The sequence below is a fragment of the Equus caballus genome, chromosome 6 (assembly GCF_041296265.1).
Source record: "Equus caballus isolate H_3958 breed thoroughbred chromosome 6, TB-T2T, whole genome shotgun sequence".
In the NCBI taxonomy this organism is placed as follows: Eukaryota; Metazoa; Chordata; class Mammalia; order Perissodactyla; family Equidae; genus Equus; species Equus caballus.
The window spans coordinates 72,332,247-72,338,246 of NC_091689.1; the positions used below are offsets into that span (position 1 = coordinate 72,332,247).

At 42.4% G+C, this 6,000-nt stretch overlaps 1 long non-coding RNA gene across 2 annotated transcripts in view; it reads right to left on the reverse strand.

Moving 5' to 3' along the window:
• Nucleotides 1-1,737, reverse strand: part of LOC102150680 (uncharacterized) — a 37,956-nt gene extending 36,219 nt beyond the window's left edge. For both annotated transcript variants that reach the window (XR_001381057.3, XR_011439736.1), the window contains exons 1-2: nt 1,609-1,737; nt 190-300 (exon numbers count right to left, since the gene is read on the reverse strand). This is a non-coding gene — a long non-coding RNA (uncharacterized lncRNA). The remainder of the gene's footprint in view (nt 1-189; nt 301-1,608) is intronic.
• Between the last annotated feature and the right edge of the window lie 4,263 nt (nt 1,738-6,000).

Sequence of the window (6,000 nt, forward strand, 5' to 3'; positions counted from 1 at the left end):
GAATTGTCTGCCACTTCAAGATGACTCCCTAAGCTCTGGAGCCAATCATGTATTAACCGAGGGTTAAAGACCTATGCTCTATTAGAGCGTCCTGTTAGTCTAAACTGACCTGTTAACCCTGGACCGGGAACCAATAAAAGTGAACAGTTCGGATGCAAAAAATGGAGTTCAGATATGAGAGGAACTTACCCATGGCTCTCCAAAATGGTGAGAAAGACAGAACTCAAAGGCTTCAGTGGGTACTGACACCTGTGTTCCTCATTGTCCTCGAAACTTCGGATCCCATTGCTACCACCAAAACTATTAAAAAACAAAATTCAACTGAGTAAAATTTAAAGATCTTATTAGTTTTAGTCAATGATTCATGAATCGGGCAGCACCCAGTCTAGCAGATAGAAAGGAGCTCTGAAGAGCTATACAAGGCAAGAGATTTTATAGGCAGAAGGGAGCAGGAACAAAGAAGTCGTACTAAGCAAAAAAAGCAGATTGGTTACCACAAGGTTACTTTCCTGATAGGGGATGGCAGGGCTCTATCAGGCAGATTACCTAACTAGCGCTGATCAGATGATTCCTGACTGACTGGTTTAAGATTCCATTTCTGGCAGAACAAAAACTAATTAAGTTAATCTCAGTTTGGTGATGTGGGCCTTAGCATAAGAAACTCCATTTTGAGCCTGTTGTCTTGTTTTTAACAGGACTTAATTGGAATCTAGGCTGATAATTTTAAAAAGTCCAAGAGAGTGGTCATGGCTCTCATTATCTCCCACAATATAGAGTGGTGATGTAGACATTTGACTCTTCAGTTTAGGACTTTCTCTCTTCAAGAGTGCTCAAAAGGGGCTGGCCCCGTGGCTGAGTGGTTAAGTTCGTGCTCTCCGCTTTGGCGGCCAGGGGTTTCGTTGGTTCAGATGCTGGGCGCAGACATGGCACTGCTCATCAGGCCATGCTGAGGTGGTGTCCCACATAGGACAACCAGAGGCACTCACAACTAGAATATACAACTACGTAGGGGGGCTTTGGGGAGAAGAAGAATGAAAGAAAAAAAGGAAGAAGATTGGCAACAGATGTTAGCTCAGGTGCCAATCTTTAAAAAAAAAATGTGTTCAGTAGAAATTCATGGAAGTGGTAAGGCATACAGTTGCTGCTCTTTTCACCTTATAGTAAATTGCTTCATCTATTGTCTGGATCAGACTTCAAAAACAGAAGGAATTGAACAGACCTGAAAGGGATTCCATGGTAGGCATCATTGACCAGCCAGGACGCAATATGAGGCCACTGAATAGAGTCAGGAGAGGTGGTTGGGTAGAGAAACACGGCCTAGTCTCAGCTCTGCTGTTACTAATAGGGTGTCCTTGGGAAAGTCACCTCACTTTCCTGGCTCTAAATTCCCTCAGCTTTATTAAGGGGATTGGATTAGAATGATTTCTAAGTTCCCATATGGTTCCCATCAAGTCTGTCCTCTCCCATTCTAACACTCCTGGATCTGGTGAATAAGTCTACGTGTGTCCTGCATAAACCTGTCATCATATTACACACTTTGATTTCATCTTCTTCCATGTTTTCAGCCTAAACAGTCATAGGTATTTTCTCGTACAGAAGCTACCTTACCTCCTCTATGACTCTAATCAGATGTTCTTCTCTTATCTTCTCCAGCTGTGTTAAGTCATCTTTAAAGTTTCTTGACCAAGTACTTCTTTTCACTGCCTTGGAGACGAGAAGCACAGGAAAGAAACTAAACAAGGCAAGCTTCCTGTTTCACAATTTGCTTCCTTTTTAAAAGTGACTGGCGGTTTATTGGTTCTTTTGACCAAATAGCACCCTGTACTGATATTTTCAAGGCCTAATGATGCTCCTGTCTCTGCTAAGGGAGGAGTCATAGTCGTTGTCTTATAAATAGAGAATGGATTATTTTTACCTCAAAAGGTTATGTTGCTTTTTTGTCCTGTTGGACCTTAAACGCCTGGCTGCATTGCTCAACCCACAGACACACTTGTTGCTACCTCTTGCACTGCCATATTCTCAAATAGAAAACAGGAGGAACAGACCTGCTTCCTCAAACTAAATAGTGCCTTTTTGTCTTCCTGCTTCATGCTCAGGAACGTAAATCTCAGCAGAGTCTCTAGAGGGCCTGGGCCACAAACAGGATAATATCCCCCAGTGTAAGCTCTAGGGCTTGAATACTGATATGTAGAAGATTAGTGAATGGTGCTGGTGTTTCTGAAACTGGACTTGGGATTTTATGTGGATGGCTTTGACCCTGCTACATCCATCAAACTCATGAATCACAGATGGCCCCTGTCCTTGTCCTGAATGCTGTGCTGTCACAGAGGTAAAAACCATCCAGACTAGAGAGTGTGAGAGATACCCATAGCCAATATGCTTTCACCTTTATGAGGCCATTCTTGACGCCAACCTGATGTGTTTTCTATGGTTACTAGAACATTGTCATTGTACTCTTCATCACTGTTTCCTTTACTTCTCTTTCAACATCTTTTTGTAAAGTCAGTATAAAAATAAGATTCAGGGGTTGGCCCCGTGGCCGAGTGGTTAAGTTCGCGCGCTCCGCTGCAGGCGGCCCAGTGTTTCGTTGGTTCGAATCCTGGGCGCGGACATGGCACTGCTCATCAGACCACGCTGAGGCGGCGTCCCACATGCCACAACTAGAAGGACCCACAACGAAGAAGATACAACTATGTACCGGGGGGCTTTGGGGACACAAAAGAAAAAATAAAATCTTTAAAAAAAAAAAAAAATAAGATTCAGATCTGTAATCTGCATGATATCTTTAAATATGTTTTTTAAAATAAGTGAGACATGAATCCAGACATGGTTATGAAAGAATAAATGTTCAAGTCAATTGGCCCATTTTTAGCAAAAATAATTTGGCAGAGCACCTGCATCAGTCACTAGGCCTTCATTCATTTAGTAGATATTTAGTGAGTTGTTAATATGTTACAAACACTTTTCTATTTGAACAGGCCTGTGTAGTACCTCCTCTTTTGGAGGCTTACAAATTAGCCAGAAGGACAAAGAGTAAACAGGTAAATGTAATTACACAGAAGACAGAAGTAAGCCTAAAGAATCGAAGATATAGAGAAGTCGACTTTGAGGCAAGCATTAACGGTAGGAACTCATACTCCCAATCACGTTATGCATACTAAATTTTATTCTTCATAACAGCCTTGTATTAGTTGCTTGGGCTGCCATAACAAAATATCACAGCCTGGGGGGCTTAACCAACAGAAATTTATTTTCTCACAGTTCTGGAGGCTGGAAGTCTCAGGTCAAGGTGTCAACCGATTTTCTTCTGAGGCCTCTCTGCTTGACTCGCAGATGGCTGCCTCCTTACTGTGTCCTCACCTGGTCTTTCCCACTTGCACATATCCCTGGCATTTCTCTGTGTGTCCTAATCTCCTTTTATAAAGGTACCAGTCAGATTGGAGTTTTAGGACCACCCCTAACTGTCCCATTGTAATTTAATTACCTCTTTAAAGATGCTTTCTCCAAATACAGTCATATTTTGTGGTCCCGAGGGCTACAGCTTCAACACATGACTTTGCGGGGGGACACAATGTGGCCTATAACAAATCCTGTGTGGAAGATACAGTCATCTCCACAGATGAGACCCAGAGAGGTAAAGTAACTTCCCTGGGACTTGAGCTCCAAGATCTATGCATTTAATCACCAGGGCCATGTTTAAGGGAACAATCAACTGAGGAATTTAGGAGATAAGTTATTGGAAACCTGCAAAACTGAGATGCATCGTGCAGCCAAAAGCATAGGGCATGGATTCAGGTGGTCTGAATTCAAGTCCCAGCTTTCCTACTTACAAGTTGTGTAGGGTTAAGACGATTAATCACACTGAAATTTTTTTTATCCCATCCCCTCTGAAACTTTCTATTCTTTTCTATTGCATTTTTTAAAAAATCCTGGTAATAATCTGTTAAACTGATTGCTTGACACACTCATGGGTTGTGGGCCACATTCGATAAACTGCACCACGTCGCTTTTGTGGCCAAATGTGAATTCTTCTTAGTTAGCGACCCTAGCTCAGAGTTTTGGTGTTCTGTAGACTTCAGTTACCTCAAGACAACTCAGAAGAAGGAAGTTACATTCTCTTAATGAAAAGAAACACACACAATGTGGTTTTAATTTTATTTTGAATGTTATTTCTTTTTCTCTGCTGAGTGCTGCTCCCCAGTCGTCTCCTCCCGTGCCCTGACTGATAGAGTGGGAACACAGGAATTAACAGCAAAGTGACTGGCTATCAGCTTTTTCATGACACTCTCTCTACATGAGCAAATGCTGCTGGGTCCCCTACCTCCCCTCATAGTCTGAATTTAACTTTCTTGGTACAGGATGAGAACTGGGAGAATTACAGTCTCCTCATGTAGGGTATGGCAAGTGACACTTACTACCTCAAGACAGGAAATGGATAGAACACTTGCAGCCTTGTAAGGATCTGTGTGTGTGCACAGGCGCACAAGAGCTAAGAATGAGAGTGAGAGGAAGAATTAGCTCTAAGAAGTAAGATCCCTCATGGAGAATGATCTTCAATACATTAACTTGGCCAGTAAAGAAACATAGGCCAGTGGATACCATCTCTGCCAGTCTTCCCAATCAAGTAAGTCTCTCCTCTTTTCTTGAGAAGGAGCTACCAAAAGGGTGAAGAGAATGATGGCAGCATCCTCCTCAGAACATCCTCAAGGGAAGTTAAGTACAGAATGAAAATCTCTAGCACTCCCTGAGAAGTCAGAACTGCTGGTGAGAGTACGTATTTTATGACCCAAGAAAGGAATGTAGGAGAAGAAGAGAGGAGTTCCCTCTACATTTGTCACCCAGCCTTTCTAGATGTGTCACAAAATCAAAGAAATACTAAAGTTTATAAATCCAGAAAGATTAGTTATCATGGAAAGGTAAATACAGTGCATTCTGCTCGTAGGGTGATATCTCAGAATCTCCTGTAGGAGTTGGAAAAAGCTGCCCTAGTGATCTCAAAAGCTTCCTCAGCTCTTTTCCATCCCTCTCCTCCCACACACAGAAACTGAGAACCATTGATCTCCAGCAAGAAGGGCACAGTGCCAAGAAGAAGCCCCCAGCGAAAACCAATATTTGAGACGTAAGCAAATGAGGATGAACTTGTAAAATAGACCAAGAATCTTCTAGAAAACTGAGGAACTCCAAGAGAGGATGGACTCCTAGGAGCCAAAAAATAGATATTTCAAAAAAGGAAGTGTAGTTAACAACATCAAATGCTGCTGATTGGTCAGTAATATTAATAATATTATCATTTTTAATGACAATAATGTGGTACGTGTCTTATACAGGTTATCTCATTTGATCTCTTAAGAATTGCATGAGGTAAAACTGAAGATTGAAGATGTTAAATAACCTGCTGGGGTTTAAATTGCGGTCTGTATGATTCCAAAGGCCATCCCCTTTCCAGGATGTTCTGCGGTTGTTGGTGGTCTTGGAGGGAGTGGTTTTGGTAGAATGTGAGGTGTAGAAGTCAGAGGGCTCTGAGCTGACGCTGTTAACGGGATTTAAGGGAAGGTAGGCAGTGAGGACACTGAAGCTTAACTGTGACAAAAAATGAGAGAGATGGAACCAGAGAGGGGAAATGGCGTCCAACGTAGGCTTTGTTTTCTTTATAAGATGCAGTTTTGTATGGTAATGAAGATCACCTGCTCTTCATGCGAACTGTACCGAGTGGGGCCTCAGGCTGCTCCTCAGCTGTGTGTTACTCAGTCTCGCAGTGCCTCTGCGTGCTCACCTCACAGGACATTTGTGAGGATAAAAAGGGAGCTGATACAGGGAAAGTGCTTAGTAAGTGTTATTATTTTAAACATTTATGTGCCAGTTTATATGTTGGTGAGAGAAAGGAGAGAGTGAAGAAGAAAACACTGGCAAGGGAAGACAAAAAAGGAGTTCTCTGGGACATTTGTCAATGCCCTCCAGCCAAAGAGCACTAGGAACACACCCGTGGTTGAAGACTAGATT